This window comes from Lissotriton vulgaris, chromosome 3_1, assembly GCF_964263255.1.
Source record: "Lissotriton vulgaris chromosome 3_1, aLisVul1.2, whole genome shotgun sequence".
NCBI classification, from domain to species: Eukaryota; Metazoa; Chordata; class Amphibia; order Caudata; family Salamandridae; genus Lissotriton; species Lissotriton vulgaris.
The window spans coordinates 227,624,972-227,641,801 of NC_141689.1; positions in this window are offsets into that span (position 1 = coordinate 227,624,972).

Below are 16,830 nucleotides of genomic sequence, written 5' to 3' on the forward strand. Positions count from 1 at the left end.
CTGAGTCCTCTCCCCAGATAGTATTCTGTTTTAATGGAGCACTGGATTTTTTTGTTTGTTTTGTAAGCACTTATGACATCCCAAATTACATGAAAGATTATCCATGATATTACTATTCACATTACTCCATAATTACATCACTGATAAGATCAACCATGATACTGATATTCACATTATGCCATAAACATTTATATAATAAAAAAAAAAATGTATTATGAAAAATCATATGCAGCATAGAGTTACTGTTTATACACCTCTGTGCATAGAGTTGAAATTGCATTTGCTCTGGATGCAAGTGTAGTTGTGCACGTTTATTTATGAGGGATGCCGTATGCCAGACTCACTTTGACGTAGACGCAGCTGGCGAGCTGAAGGAGGAAATGGGCTCAACAGCAGCCCAGGATCCCTAGCTGCCCTCACCACCAACCGGCCCGCTGCCCATGTCATTAATATCACTTGTTGCAGTCCTTTAAAATCTACTAACCAGAGAAGCCTCACAATGGCCTCCACTGTCGAGGGCCCTCGCTGCCTTGCTGCCCGCTGCTGTAACAGTACCACCCTCCTCAGCCACCGCAAGCCACAGCCCACAGCAAACATGACTGGACCAGGCTCCGGTACCAGTCCCCTGTCTCTCTCAGTGAGAGGGCAGCGGCAACTGCTGGAGGGCTGGAGGTCTTGACAAACCTTCAATGGTGCAGGAGTCAGTATGAATTGTAGGGGCGTTGTGTGGTATAAGCAGGGTAGAGTCTGGAAGCAGCTTGGTCTTGCACCCTCTTGTGAGCTCTCTCGCTCCTCTGCCATTCCTCGCCCTTCCACCTTTTCGCCACCCGGCTAGCATTAACGCATTACAACACCAACAATACCGCCAGTACCGAACAGTGCCCTACAGGGCCCTACAGCACCCAACTGCATTGTAAGCCAACAGACAAGTGACTTTGACAAAGAGACACCCAAGCAATCAACTAAGTGGCACCTTTGACATAAACAGTGAAGATAGGGTGCACTCAGGGACATTGAAGGTGACCAGTGTGTTTGATTCTTAAGCGCACGCCCTCCCATCTTCATCTTTACTCACCCATCTTGCTTGATGCCCCCATCATGATATCAGGGAAAATCTGTGGGGGTGTTAAGCCAGTTGAGAAAAGTGGTGGCAAGGGAAAGGCAAAGTCCAAAAGCAACCCAGAGGCCCTCTCACTGACAAAGGGCACGCTGAGAGGACAAGCAAGGCGGACTCAAGGTCAACCGCAATTAATTTCATTGCCTCTCTGGCCCATGAAAAACAAAGATTTCACACTTTTTAAAACCCGCCACTGAAGGACACCATTTTCCCTCTGCTCACAAAACCGCCAGGCCAAATTTACCGCAGGTGCCATCGACAGGACTATTGTGTGAGCAAGGGCAGGAAGAAGAACAAGAGTATGGGCAACAGGCCTTGAGCTTCTCTCAACTGCCAACAATGCTACCCATCGAAGCACACATCCAGACCCTCTTGAGGTTCATGCTCAGGTGCACACAACAGAGCAGACTTCAAACCACCAGGGTCTGGCAGAAGGTGTCTTATCAGTTGTAAATTCATACCTGTAACTCTCCTGGCTTACAACTCCGGGTCATATGAAGTATTTAAGGGAGTGATCCCATTAAGGTAAAAAGAGTGCATACTCTTTTTAGGAAGGTGTTCAAGGTTTAAAGGTCTATGTAGGATTTTTGTTTGTTAGGTGGGTGAATACCTGTAAAAATAGGGAAACATCCACCAATTGTGGCTGCCTTGACAGATATGCTGTATGTATCTAGCATGTGGTCAAAGGTTATGTCCACTACCATTGGAATGATGGCAGAAAATTGGTGTGAATTATTTTAAGTCCACAAACCGTATAGGATGCTGTCACAAAGACTGGATGAGCAGTGGGGTGAGTGGGTGGGGGGGGGGGGGGGGGGTTGGTGCAGCGGAGTTTGGCGCCCATAGTAGTTGGGCTTCTGTGGGGATTTTTTAACGCAAGGCCTGGCTGGCACAGAGGAGGGTTGGGCAGTCACAGGTGGTTGGCCGCCATGCGCATCAGGTGCATTGCACACCGGTTGCCCTAGGGGGTTGGACGTATGCTCAACTTTAAAAATGATTTTTTTAAAACTTAAATTCATTGAAAAATTGGCTGTGGTACTGGCCTGCCTTGTGCATCACACTGTACAGGAAAGCATGAGACTTCAGTTGTTTTACGCACAAGGATTGGTTATCATTAGGTGTGGTCTTCCTTAGAAATGGCATTCGCTGCCTGCAGTGGTAGTGATGCACCTGTCGACCGTGGGGCACCGCCTTCCTATGTTTGAGGCAGTCCTGAGTCTACTGGGATTCAAGATTCAAGATAGTAAATAGAAAAGCAAGCTCAAAGAAGGAATTGATTCAAACAATGCTTGTGTGGATTGTGTTTAGCTTTATGGATTGCTATTTAAAAATCCACAGTAGTCTGCTGCTCATTGAGAAGACAGATGCTTTGCATTTAGATGCTAGTATATATTCTTCTGCCATTATGTTCACTTGTTTGTGGGGCCCAGACGCCGCATAATATTGAGAATTTGGCATGAAACATTCAAAGACTTAAACAAAAACATATCACTCACAGCCTACAGGGTTGTAGTGCTGCAGATCCTGCAGGCATGTGTGCAGGCGAGGGCTGGGTTTGGATAACATTCTGACCTCCTGCATTCTTCAAGGCACACCTTCAAAGAAAGAACAAAAGTTATTACTGGTAGAGGCATTTTCTGCCATTTGTCTTGCTTGTCAAAATGCTAAAACCCACAGCTCAAGAAGAAAATGAAAATTCATCCCTGTTATTAGGGTTGAATGGACTTTGCAAAGCGCAGGGCAGCGCGCGATCAAAGCTAAGCCAGCCAATTGTGTGCACCAAATTGAGCTTTAAACCCCTCAGAAATAAACAGTGTTGCTCTGTTTTCCAATGAGATTTCGCCCATTCCTGTGAGTAATCTGCTGCGTTTGCGGTGTGATCGCATACATGGATGCACAGCGAAATGAAGACATGTCACTCAAAAGCAAACTAATCAGAACTTTCTGCCCGAGATTTACTTACAGATTCACTTGGAAAGGGAAATGTAAAATACAGCAATCTTCCGTCCTCAAACAAATATGTGTCCGGGCTGAAACCTTCCCACAATGGCGAAATCAGATCCGGCTCTGATGTGATGCCTTATTTCGTTTACTTTCCTGTGATCCTTATCCCTGGGAGGTCAGACAAAACAGATTAGACGAAGCATGCATTTTATTTTATTTGTTAAAAACAGTATAAACAATCCTTTATACTCACTGTATGATGGTACACAAAACATGCCTAATTTAGATTAGTTTGCAGTCACATTTGCATGGTTTAATGGTACAAATAGCCACAAACGTTTAGAAATCAAGGCCACTTGCCTTCTACTTTTGTTCTCATTTGCGAACCTGCAAAGAGATTTGTGTTTCAAACGTTATATCCATTTCTTAACAATCACCTATCATTAACAGTAAGACCAAAAACAATCTTGTTAAAAATGAGCACCAGGATCTACTATCTACAATCACCTTTCCACTAATGTTCATATTAAACACTGCAGCTCTTTCTATCTCATCTCAAGTCCAGTTGAGTGAAGTTTTTGTTACTGAGCAAAATCGATTGTTTGGACTACTTGTACTTTGAAAAGTTTCTTTCATTTTGTTGATATAACAACATACATTGTCAGAGGGAAACAAAGATCAGGCTCACCCTCCATCTATCATAATTATTTAACAATAATAGCATGTCAATTAACCCCTCCGCCAAGGCCCCTGTACCTTTTTGTCTACATAAGGTATCCACGTCAAAGTTGTGACCTTTTTTCCCCACACCCTTAGGATTCTAAAGGTAACCTGGATTTACCTGGAGGGGCGACAGCAATTAGCCAAAATACAGCGAAATTCTTTTTTTTAAATGGGGAAAAAAGTGCTGCAGAAGAAAGCATCTGTTTTTTCCAGGCAAATGGTATCAACTAAGGGTTTGCGGTGCTGAAATCACCATCTTCTCAGCTTTCAGGGACAGGCAGACGTTTGCCAGAAAACCAAAATCTTCTACACAGTTTTGGCATTTAACTGGGACATAGCCTATTTTTACAATTTTTTGTGCTTTCAACCTCCTTCTAGTTAGTGGTAGAGATGGGTATAAAAGCAATATTGTATACCAGAAAACTATATATTTCTGAAAAGTAGACAATATTCTGAATTCAGCAAGGGCTTATTGTGTAGATCCTTCAAGGTTTTTTTCTTTATAGAAACTAACAATTGAAATAAACAAATATTGAAATTGAATTGGAAAAAACTGCCATTTGTGCCAACATTTTAACCTGTAACTTCTTCATAGTATGGCAGATTTTCTAAAGCAATATACCGCTATGTCCGCTGGAAGCTTCTGGTTTTGTGGGGATATATAGTAGTTGTAGGTTCACCAAGAACCTGAGTTACCCGGAGCCAATAACTGAGGTTGCGTCTTGCAATGGTTTTTCATTGTGCACCGGGTATATAGCAAATCATTTGGTAAAATATTAGGAGTGAAAAATGGGTACCAAGGAAAACTATATATTTCTGAAATGGGAAAAAATATAGAGTTTATAAGGAGTAGTTATTTACACATCTTCAAAATTGTGGGTACCCATACAAGCATGTGAATTAGAGGACATTTTTTCAAAATGATTTCTTTTTAACTTCACAGCTAGAAGTTACTCACTGTGCAATGCACTGCACTGTCTCTCCTCAAGCTTTTGACAAACAAGATCTTTAGGGAAACCTTTACGGTTTGAGCGGATTGTGCTGCAAGCAACAGAGTCTACTTTGGCCAGTTCCCTGAACAAATGCACAGCAGTGCAGAGGTTATCTGCATATCAATGGTGACCTTTGATAAAAGCCCTCTACTAAGTTCCCGCACAATTTTCATACTGATTCCAAAGCTTGATGGATAACCAGAGGGAGTCAATCGTGGAATCCCTACCAGTGTACACCCTGAATTTAGAGATATATGCAGTCCCACTGTCAAACAGCATATACATCTTATTTCCATAGTGTCCCCTCTTTCTAGGAATGTACTGCCTAAAAACCAAGCAGTCCTTGAAAAAGACCAATGACTCATTCACAGCTATCCTTTCACTGGAGCATAGATCTCAGAACACCGATCTACAAAGTGATCAATGACAGGCCAAATCTTAAAAAGACGGTCACAATCAGGGTGATCTCATGGCAACGCTAAAGCATTATCGACAACATGCAGCATCCAAAGCAGAAGCAAATACTGATCATGACTTATGATTGCCGGAAATATAGCCGTTGCCATCAAGGGACTAGTTGGCCAATATGAAGGCATCAATAGCTTCCTTGTCAAGCCCATCAAAAAAATTAAATCCAAGAACTTCTTCAACTCTTCCAGATTTGTTGGAGTCCACCGAGTAGCCCTATAGTAGGGCCTAAGTCTGGAGCTGTTGTCCCACACACAATGCAGAACAATGTCTTATGGCTTAGTAGTTCAGGCTGGACTGTTCCCATGAGGCACAGGGTCGAGGCTGATTTGCATATAGCCATTGTCTGACCTAGGGTGGTGTGGAGTGCAAAAAAACGATGGATTTAGGCCTAGATCTTTGTACTGGGGTGAATGTAAGACATTGTTCTGCATTCTGTCCATTAACTGTGTTTTTTGCAATTTTCACCCCGAGTGGGCTGGGTATGCTGAGACGTGAGTCCCAGGCTCTCCACATCACTGGAGTCAAGCTATCCAGGCTGAAGAAGGCTGATAGCCAGAAACCGGTCATTGGATGCTTGATTCCGGTCTAGGAAAGACTTGGCTTGGTAGTTCGGGCTGGACTGTTCCCATGAGGCACAGGGTCGAGGCTGATTTGCATATAGCCAATGTCTGACCTAGGGTGGTGTGGAGTGCAAAAAAACGATGGATTTAGGCCCAGATCTTTGAACTGGGGTGAATGGGGGACATTGTTCTGCATTCTGTCCATCAACTGTGTTTTTGCAATTTTCCTACTGCACTAGTGGCACATCAATGTCCTCCTCTAAAACAGGCACTTCATTTGCACTAAGAGTGGTTTATTTATCCGATGATTCCTCTCTTGGACAGATAATTCACTGTCAGAATCTTTCACTCTCTCCTGTGCCTCAGATGCATAGTTGGTCTCTGAACCATGGTCATAGGACGACTCAAATTGCATACCAACAACCTGCTGAGCAGTGATCCGGTGGCTAGCCATAATCTTTACTAAGAAAGGAGACTTCACAAACAACCAACACTGTGCAAAATAAGTAATAAACAAAGTGTGGCTTCATCACAAGGATCTATATACTTAAAAACTATATGACTCACTTGCCAGAGACCGCTACAATCACCAGCACCTACTCTGCAGCAAAAACAACAAAATAAACATCAAGCACAAACGCAAAAAGTTTTTCCCATTCAATAAATCAGAAGCTAAACATACTGTTATTATTTCACCATTTACAAAAACACATTCATGCAGGCAAATTAAACTCATTTAGAGTAAATAGTACAAAAAAAGTTTTACGCATGCAACTACACAAACTGTAGAATCACCAGTGACGAAACCACAACCTGGAACATCAGTCAAACGTGCAAAAGCCTTGAACTAGAATAAAAAAGGAGAAATAAAACATTGCAAACACAATTCACAAGAAATAAAACTATTAACAATATAACCAGCTACCTTACTACCCAAATGGCCAATCTGCTACCAAGGGGGACAGAAAAACAGCCAAAATTAAATAATTACCGATGCCCCTTCCCATAGGGCAACACTTTCCCAAGTGACCACCACCACACATAAATATATATATCCCTGGTGCTAGTGGGTTTTCTCACCCCCCACTCCCCGGGGGCTGACGGGTCTTCAAATAGGACAACAAGTATAAAAATAAAATTGAGGAGCGATCTTTGCCCAGAGGATTAAAATCAGCCCAATCTGTCCCAGTGGGGGCAGAAAACAGCAATTACAAAATGCCTCCATTTGGAAATGAGCCTTGCACAAGGGGCTGTTTCTATTTATGAAACAACCCTGGTTCAAGTGGGTTTTCCACCCCGAAGGGTGGGCTTCAAAAGGGACGGATCCACCCCCGGAGGTCAGAAAACAGACACCCATATAAAAAATAATGTGGAGTGATCCTTGCCTATGGGTCGAGTGGAGTTGTGTGCCCCCTCCCTGGGGGCCAATCTGTCAGAGGGGCAGACACCAGAATAGAGAAATGTGCCCCGTTTGGAAGCGACCCTTACCCAAGGGGTCGTACCCTATGTAGAAAGAAATTAATCCCTGGTGCCAAGTGGGGTTTTGGGCAGAAAGGCCAAAAAAACGGTCCAAACTAACCCCAGGGGAGGCAGAAAATGAATGCTCATCAATTTCCCCTTTTAGAAGTGACCCTTGCCCCAGGGGTACCTTCCATTACAAAAAAAATAATCCCTGGTGCCTAGTGGAGACATTCTTGCTGCACAATTGTGACCCCATGCATGTTCAAGCATCAGGAATGCCCTGCAAAGAGACATCAGGACAGAGGAAAAACTCTTTCCTCTCCCCTGGAGAAACCCCCTCAGGAGCAGTAAACACATATCTGTTCCTCAGGGACGCCTGGAAGCAGATGGCTTCCAGCCAATCCGGGGCTCCTGATCCTGATGACGTTGGTGCACTCTGTGCATGCTGACATCATGGGATTGCTGAGGGGGTAGGGGATAACAGTGCAAACTCTTCCAAATGGCATCTCTGTTTGTGGGGTAGATCGCCTGCCCATGGGGAGAGTGCCAGCATTTTCCCCATGGGTTCAAGATATGACGGAACGGTTCCATCATGACCACACGTCCACTGTAGCTCATGATGGAACTGTTGTGTCATGAGGATGGAAGGGGCTGAGACAACCCCTCATGCAACCTAAAGTGGACTGTTCCCATAATCACCATAATCACTTCTGTGTGAAAATATACATAAATAGCAAATCACTCTACTTTTTGTCAGAAAAGGTCTGTATAACACCTCACAGAAACAAACAAAGGGCAGGGTGCAACAGTGGAACTCCCCCTGGACTTCAGATTATTGGTGGGATAAGGGAAAGAACAAAGCTAACCCTGAATGCTACATCTTACCACACTCCATACACACCATGATAGAACAGTGGTGTCCTGCCTTGATCACTAACCCTACTAAGGAGAGGGGAGGGGAAAAACAACAGAAAGAGCAAGGAGATAAAAGTACAGATACGACCACTTTCTAAAACTCTATTCTAACTCTGAGGATGTCCCATAGGAAGGCATACTAACTGATCCCAGAATAGGCCCAGGGGATTTAAACAGCTATCCTTTTTCTGAATTGGAAGTGGAAACCGCCATTCGGCGTATAGTCAAAGCAAAGGCAGCGGATCCAGATGGCATTCCCGGGGATCTCCTTTGGGCAGACCCCGTAAAATGGGCAAAATGTATTACCATCCTAATTATTGCCATTGATAACGGCTCTCCGATCCCAGATTCCTGGAAAGGAGTAGAGGTTGTCCCTATTTACAAAAAGGGCGCCAGGGACAACCCTGTTAATTATCGCCCAATAAGCCTAATTGACTCAGTGCAAAAGGTCGTTGGGAGGGTTGTGTTGGAGAGGATCTTGGAAAGGCAGGTGATAACAGGATCCTCTCCGATTACCAAGCAGGCTTCAGGGCTGGCCCTGGGCCTTTAGAGCAGGTGTTCAGGCTAATTCTCCTCTACTGATAGGTGGTCCAGATAGGCAAAGGCAGTCTTTACCTCGCATTTATAGACCTAAAGACTGCCTTTGACCTAGTACCTCGGGGGGCGCCTGTGGCAGGTACTAGCTGAACAGGGGGTCCCAAAGTATATTTTAAATGTGTTGGTGCCTCTCCACGAAGGCAACTATGCCCATGTTAGATGGGGCTCTCAAGGACAGAAGATGGACAGAATATCGGTGAACAGGGGCGTCCGCCAGGGCTGTGTTTTACCTCCCACCCTATTTTATTTCTATGAGAATGGGGTGGTTGAGCACCTACAGCGAATACCATCTGACGCACCAGCCCTGGCGGATGAAAAAATCCCCACCCTCCTGGTCGCCGATGATACCCTTCTTATTTCCAAGACTACGAGGGGTGGGATGAGGGAAAGAACAAAGCTAGCCCTGAATGCTACATCTTACCACACTCCCTACACACCATGATAGAACAGTGGTGTCCTGCCTTGATCACTAACCCGACTAAGGAGAGTGGAGGGGAAAAACAACAGAAAGAGCAAGGAGATAAAAGCACATAAAACGCTGTATCTGGTACGACCACTTTCTAAAATTCTATTCTAACTCTAAGGATGTCCCATGGGAAGGCATGCAAAATGATCCCAGAATAGGCCCAGGGGATTTAAACAGCTATCCTTTTTCTGAATTGGAAGTGGAAACCGCCATTCGGCGTATAGTCAAAGCAAAGGCAGCGGGTCCAGATGGCATTCCCCGGGATCTCCTTTGGGCAGACCCCGTAAAATGGGCGAAATCTATTACCATCCTAATTAATGTCATTGATAACGGCTCTCCGATCCCAGATTCCTGGAAAGGAGCAGAGGTTGTCCCTATTTACAAAAAGGGCGCCAGGGATGACCCTGTTAATTATCGCCCAAGAAGCCTAATTGACTCAGTGCAAAACGTCGTTGGGAGGGTGGTGTTGGAGAGGATCTTGGAATGGTCAGATGATAACAGGATCCTCTCTGATTGCCAAGCAGGCTTCAGGGCTGGCACTGGGACAATTGAGCAGGTGTTCAGGCTAATTCTCCTCTACTGGTAGGTGGTCCAGATAGGCAAAGGCAGTCGTTACCTCGCATTTATAGACCGCAAGACTGCCTTTGACCTAGTCCCTCGGGGGCGCCTGTGGCAGGTACTAGCTGAACAGGGGGTCCCAAAGTATATTTTAAATTTGTTGGTGCATCTCCACGAAGTCAATTATGCCCAAGTTAGATGGGGCTCTCTAGGACAGAAGACGGACAGAATATCGGTGAACAGGTCCATCCGCCAGGGCTGCATCTTAGCTCACACCCTATTTTCTTTCTATGTGAATGGGGTGGTTGAGCACCTTCAGTGAATACCATCTGACGCACCAGCCCTGGCGGACGAAAAAATCCCCACCCTCCTGTTCGCCGATGATACCCTTCTTATTTCCAAGACTTCGAGGGGCTTGCAGAGTTTGCTGGATAGTTTCCAGTCGTTTTGTACCAACAGAGGGTTGGTTATTAACTCTGAGAAAACAAAGTATCTGGTGTTGAATCCCCCAAAGAATCTTAGGACTCCACCTGTACTAAACTCTGTCCTGCTAGAGAGGGTCACCACGTTCGATTACTTGGGCATCCGTATTCCTGATTCCATGCTTTGGAGTACCCACATACAAAAAATGCTTCTGAACCACAATATGGTAGCAGGGGAAATACTTGAAGAGCACCGTACTTCAACAAGTAGACCTATTGTTCCCACAATTGACATATATAAGGTCAGAGGAGTGAGCTCAGCCCTTTACGGCGCTGAACTCTGGGGCTTTTCCAACTCAGACCAAATTGTGAGATCAGAAGACAAGTTTCTAAAAGATTTTATGATGCTGTTCCTGAGGACCCCCACTAGGCCCTTGTTGAAAGATCTTGAGGTGCCGTTCATTTAGAGATTTAGCCAGACTTCGCCGCCTCCTGTTGTGGGCCCGCCTATGGCGGACGCCAGAATTGGCAAAGTATGCAGCGGGGCTAGGTGAAATAATGAATATGGATGGATGGCATAAAATCAAATGGCTAAAGGACCTAAAAACACTGCTATGCGACCTTGACCTCAAAGAGGCGTGGACAAATAGAACTGCTCCACCAAAGGCAGAATTTAAGAAGGTCTCCTGGTCCTGGGTTGGCAAAAGGGTTTTCTCGATCCCAAATCAGGTAGGTTATTTGAGATGGTCATGCAACATAAACACTCTACTTGCTATGAACCATACCTAGAGGTCATACAAAAACCGTACAACAGAGCTCTGTTCTTTGGGTTCAGGGTTGGTTCGCTCCTCACTCGTGAAATGACCGCTTGATTGAAGGTTCCCCACCAGACACCAACCTCCTGTCCGAATTGTGAGGCTAATCTTGAGTCAATAGCGCATATTATGTTTGTGTGTCCAGCTTACAAACTGCCAAGGGAACGTTGGCTCAAACCACTCTGCAGGGAGTTGGGTACTCTTAGCCACCTTGTGGCATTGCGCATTCTAAGATCTGATGCACGAGCCCTGTATGCTTGTGGTTTGGCCAAATTCCTGAGTTGGGCATGGAACATTAGATCAAGAACCCTGAAAGCCAATCCCTAAGTATTGATGCTGCTATGAGTTATACTCACCTTGTGAATTGCACTTTCTCCGATTTTATGTTTTACATACTACTTTCAATGCTACTTTTAACTACTCTAAAATAAAGGAACAACACAATTGCCAGTACTGGACAATATTATGAATATTTGCACTGACCTGAACGTGAATAAAACATAAAGGTCCATAAACTGATTATGTCACTAGTTTATTCGTCACTTTAGTCACTAGTGGAGTCAATTTTTTTCCAATACTTCTGTTTTTTTTAAATTTGCATATGTACAGATATAATACATTTAAACAAAGTGAATACAAAATACAATATACAAATATACATATTTACATCACATCCAACTCTCAAACTCATACACCCACAGTCATACAAAATGAAGAAGAAAAGTGCACTTAGAACCTAAATGTCAATAATAAATTCTCAAAACATGTCACTGATAACAATTTTTTTCTAACCCAATTATTTTTGCGAATAACGAAAAGTGTTTTTTTTCGAAGTGATCAGAAGTTCATGTCACTAAAAGTCGGTATTTTCAATTGACATAAAGGAAAATAAACATGGTCGACGCGTTTCGAACCCCCCACTGCGGGGTTCTCTTCAGGACCAATGTGTTCTTAGTCACTTATGGAGTAATCCAGGTCCGAATAAATCAAGGAATGGAGTGCTCTAAGTTGCTGAGGCACAGCTGCAACCTGTATCGTGGGTAGTCCTGCCTTAATGTGGCATCCTGTGTCACCATTTGGATCCCGGGGGGATAATGTGCCGATCCGGTCACTAGCTTCTCGCTGCTCGTTCGGCGTCTCAAACAGTCTCGGAATCTGGGAGAGAGAGAGAGAGAGAGAGAGAGAGAGAGAGACTTTTAACTACTCTATCACAAGGATTTTGATGAACTTTGTTATTCAGTCATTTAGGGTATATTTACTATCTGATAAAATGTTTTGTGCTTTTAATAATATAGCTTTTTAACTCGTGTACTACTGCTTTTAAGATATGTTTTTATCGAAATAAAGCTAATATGACTGAATGATGACTGACATAAAATGCTGTCTAAAAGCACATTATAACACACACAATTACATTTATCAAATGTGTATTTCTTTCCCATGAATAAAAAGCGCAGTTCTCATTTACACCAGGTACAGATGCAGGCTCAGACAAGTTTCTGTGAGGAAACATAGGTTAGGAACATTATTGTGCAGCAGGTCCGAGATACCTGTTGACATGGTCCCCTCCTGCGCACTCTCTGTCACGGCCCCTTCTAATGCCCCCTGCATATTGGCTAAGCTCGTAGGGCTCATGTTGAATTACCCTTGTGGGGATTTATGGCCCCCTATGATAACCTGTGATTCTATTGCACTTGAGTATTTGCAAGCATCCCCCAGATCCCGTAATTCCATTGCGCTTGAATACCTGCAAGCGTTCCCCTGAACCAGGGAACCAATAGATTATCTGTACTCGCTGTTACTAGGACCTTGATGTGGTTTTCCATTGAATCCCTGCAAGCTTTCCCCAGAATCCAATGAGCCAATGGCAATCCTTGCTATTTCTGTTACTGGGGCCTTGGTGTTGTTTTCCATAATGCACGTTCACGCGAAAATGATACATGTGTTTCCTGTTATTTGGTTCATACCTCCCAGTTGGACCTGCCCAATCTGTAAGGACAAAGACAGTGTACTAACGTGTTTTCTCCAAGGTTCGAGAACCTTCCAAATGGCCATGTGCCCCATGTGCCACATGTGATCTAGCTACATTTATTGAGTCTTCGAGAGGTATATAAACCCCAACTAATCCTGAATCATGGCTTCCCCTCGCTCCCTGCAAAACAAGCATTACCCTTTCCAGTCACCTGAAGAATCCTGCCGGAACCTAGAAGTGCTCTAGTCTCCTACAAGTCCATATGAACCAGTGGTTCCAGTGGCTTCAGCTCCTTGATATCTTCCTCCTCTCTCCCTTCTGCACAGCTTCTCTGGACCACCGCGATTCCCTGAGTCAAAGCCTCGAGATCTTCTTTGAGCTTAAGTCAAGAGGAAGAATTAGGCTAAGTACTTGACATCAGGTTAGTGTGCAGTAATCCTAGGAAAGTAGTAAGCGGGATCGAGTATCCATGTCTTAAAAGACTATAGACCTTTCCTTTATGCACTCTCCGTGATTATTCCAGTGCATCTTGTGTGTTTATACTCCGTACCACCATACACCCTTTTCACTAGAACTGTTAGTGTGCAAGAATTAAAGATTTGGGCATCGTGTTTCTCTGAGTCTTCGATACATGCGTGAACCTTGTACCCCACCCTATGTTCCGAGTGTATCCTTAGGAGTGCAAGTAATTCCAACCTGTGTTTTGAGAGTATCCTTGGGAGTGCAAATAACTCCAACCTTTGTGTCGGGTGTATCCTTGTGAGTGCAAGTAACTCCAACCTTTGTTCCGAGTTTGTCCTTGGGAGTGCAAGTAAGTCCAACTTGTGTTTCGAGTGTATCCTTTGGAGTGCAAATAACTCCAATCATTGTTCAAAGTTCATCCCTGGGAGCGAAAGCAACTCCAATCTGTGTTCCGAGTTTATCCCTGGGAGTGACACACTCCAATCTATCATTTTGGTTATTCTGCTCTCATGCCGTGCTGCTGATAAAACCTGTAAATGTTTGTTGCTGAAGTTAATGCATGTTTATTGGATGTAGTGCCTCCTCTTCTTATTTCCAGGGCATTGTGTCATCACAAAACCAGAAGTTTTGGTCTAGTTCACATCTACCTCGCAAATGTAGAAGGTCTCAGAAGTAACAGATCCTGTTCCGCGGTTCTGCACAGCCACTAAGCAGATCCTATACCACTAGTCTTTCTTTTTGAATTTTGTCCCACCCGCTTTCTCTCTCAGGGGCTGTGCGTGATCTAAGGACTTCATTCCCTTGATCTTGCATCCAATGAGGGGGATAGGAGGTCCAGTATCGGCTACTCTGCTGGCTGTGCGGTTGGGACCAGGTGAGTGCATGACATCTATGGTGTGTGTGGTGATTATTTGGGTGATAAGGAGCATGCATGCGAGTGTGAAATGTTGTGGGGGTGCTGGCAGGACTGTGTGAATGTGAGAGAGTGGGGTGTTAAGTGTTGTCAGTGTAGGGACTGTTGGGTGTGGGTGAGTGCATGAAAACGTGCTAGAAGCGTAGGTGAATGCTCCCTTTGTGTTATGTGGTGTGGCAAGGCAAGAGTGTGTGGAGTGGTGGTCAGGGATTATGGCATGGAGTATCACTGCGTGGTAGCGGTCTGGGTAGGGGAGGACCAGGGTTCCTGGCACTGGGTGCGGTCCAAGTGTGGAGGTCTGCAGACATGCTTGCCTTTGGCATTCCTTTGGCACACCAGAGACCCACCCTCATGTCTGCTACACATCTATTTTGTGGCAGCCATTAGTTAGGTCCTGGGAGTGAAGAGAAGAGATATCACTTCCTGCGCAGATGGATAATGGGAAAGCCAATGATGTCACTACCTGTGCAGATGCAGAATGGGAAATCCAGATGTCACTACCTGTTCAGATGGAAAATGGGAAATCCAGTGATGTCACTTTCTTAACAGATGTATGATGTCAATCAAATTGGGTTTGTAAAATCTCCATTTATATCCACATGAAGAGTAACAAAGAACGGCACCTGTGTCCCTAATAAAACGGAGTGCCCATCATCTTAAAGGGTGAGATGGTCAAATTTGTCAAAACGTAGACAAAGACATGGACTGGCTGAGAACGCCAGCCTTCCCCAATCTCTCCAGAGATTACAAGGAACTCACACTCCACACAAAAGGAAGCTAGGGGAAAACAGGGAAGGGTAAATGAGAGACTCAGGAGTTTTTCATGTAGCAAAGATACAATAGGAAAGCCCTCACAAAAAATATGCTGGTTTCAGCATGGCAAGCTGGCTGCCCCTGATGATGGAGAATAAGGGATGTTCTGAATAAAAGGATAAAACAATGAAGAGGGAATGCAAGTCTGCTGAACAAACATCAAGAGTGGGAAGCTATTGCAACTGCAAGATGTTGCCAGGCATGGAGGAATGTTCTGTGTGCAGTTAAATATGTTCTCCCGCTACTAACCCGGAGGTAGACCCTACAACGAGATCGCCTCCTTTCCTGAAGGTTAGACGTTTAGCTGTCCTCGCACTATCCTGCCTTCTAGAGTTTCCCTCCCTGACCTTGGTGATAATGGGTAACTCTGAAATTTCTTTGGGGCATTTTACTATGCTATTTCCGATTTTCTCTTTTCATACCTTGCACTACCGTTGCTGCTTGTGTCAGGGATGAATCCTTTACAGTATTAAATATAGGTAAATTAAATCCCTCTTCAATGGCATGTTGTAAATACATCCACTAACTTTCTTTGAACATAAAAAAGGACTCAAAATTTGAAAAAAGATCCATGACCAGTGCTAAATGGCCCAAGAAAAGTCAGCATATATCTTAAGCATCTTCATACTAATATATGATAAATTAGATTAGCATATTATCCAATAAATGTCTTGTAAAGAGTTATAGTTGGTATGATTTGTTTATTTCCAATTGTATATGCCTCTGAGTGCAACGTCTTTACTCACAGTGGTCAAACATATTTCACAATCCTCAGGGATAGTGCCTAGACATGGGATTTCTTCCTGTTTTCTTACTATCCCTTCCCCTCTCTTCCTTGGTCTAGTATGGACCCAAAATAATTCTCAAACGCCTGCCACATTTATTAGCAAAGTGTGGAGAGGTAAAAGGTTTATGACCAAGATGTAATAACCTATGCTTTTTGTTGCTTCACACACTTTAAAGGCTAAAGGTTCATAAATAGTAACCACAGCAGTATAAGCATTTTAAGATGTTTTTTCCCTAGATTCTAGAAGGGTCTATATGAGTGTTAAGTGCCATGTCACATACATGTTTGACCACTTTACAAGGGTAACCTCTGTCCCATAGATTTGATTCCAAAACACGTGTCTGTTGTTTAAATGCTCCATTATCAGTACAATTCTTTATATACCAAAGAAATTGCCCAGTGGGGAAATTGTCTCTCAGTGCATTGGGATAGTAAAAACCTTAACAGGGGCGGGAGTTTCTGTCAGTGCTTTTATGAAAAGTGGAATAAAGCAATTGACCAGTCTCATATGAACTAGAAAGATCCAAAAAAGCCACGTCATGTTGGCTAAAAGACCACATAAGGGAGAGATTTGGATCTTGTGTATTCAAAGTGAGGTTCTGTCATCATGTATTAATCACACCAGAAATTCATTTTAGACTTGTAGGGTTTACGTGGATGATATAAAATAACCTTTTCGAACTCCCCTGCAGAAATATTGGCCAGAGTGGTTCAACTGTGGTACCCATAGTGCCAGAAATTTGCAACTAAAGCTGCTCATCAAACTTAAAGAAATTACTGAGCGAGCTATTTCAATACAATGGAGCACAAACTTTTGTAATGTATTGTGGGAACAATTTGCA